Raw genomic sequence first — 1072 nt, forward strand, 5'->3', positions numbered from 1 at the left:
GTGGTGACGACGCTGTCGGATGGTCGGGCGGGCGAACCGATGCCGGCCAAGGACGACGCTGGGTCCGCTGATCTGCACGGGCCGCTGACCCCGATGCCCACTGTAGGATCTAGAAGTAGATGTGTCTAGAGGGGGGTGATTAGACACATAATGCTCAAGTTGCAATTTTTAAGCTTTTTTGGTTTAAGTGGAGTTTTAGGCACAATTTCAACACACACGATACATATCAAGCAAGCATGCAAAGAGTATATGAGCAGTGGAATGTAAAGCATGCAACTTGCAAGAATGTAACGGGAAGGGTTTGGAGAGATCAAACGCAATTGGAGACACGGATGTTTTTCCCGTGGTTCGGATAGGTGGTGCTATCCTACATCCACGTTGATGGAGACTTCAACCCACGAAGGGTAACTGTTGCGCGAGTCCACACAGGACTCCACCCAAGGGTAACGGTTGCGCGAGTCCACACAGGGCTCCACCCACGAAGGGTCCACGAAGAAGAAACCACCCACAAAGGGTCCATGAAGAAGCAACCTTGCCTATCCCACCATGGCCATCGCCCACACAGGACTTGCCTCACTAGCGGTAGATCTTCACGAAGTAGGCGATCTCCTTGCCCTTACAAACTCCTTGGTTCAACTCCACAATCTTGTCGGAGGCTCCCAAGTGACACCTAGCCAATCTAGGAGACACCGCTCTCCAAGAAGTAACAAATGGTGTGTAGGTAATGAACTCCTTGCTCTTGTGCTTCAAATGATAGTCTCCCTAACACTCAACTCTCTCTCATAGGATTTGGATTTGGTGGAAAGAAGATTTGAGTGGAAAGCAACTTGGGAAGGCTAGAGATCAAGATTCATATGGTAGGAATGGAATATCTTGGTCTCAACACATGAGTAGGTGGTTCTCTCTCAGAACATATGAGTTGGAATGGTGTGTGTGTTCTGATGGCTCTCTCCTCGAATGAGAAGAACGTGGAGGGGTATATATAGCCTCCACACAAAATCCAACCGTTACACACAGTTTTCCAATCTCGGTGGGACCGAATCAATAAACTCGGTCTGACCGAAAATGTAAA

Source organism: Triticum dicoccoides, chromosome 3A (assembly GCF_002162155.2).
Source record: "Triticum dicoccoides isolate Atlit2015 ecotype Zavitan chromosome 3A, WEW_v2.0, whole genome shotgun sequence".
Classification (NCBI taxonomy): Eukaryota; Viridiplantae; Streptophyta; class Magnoliopsida; order Poales; family Poaceae; genus Triticum; species Triticum dicoccoides.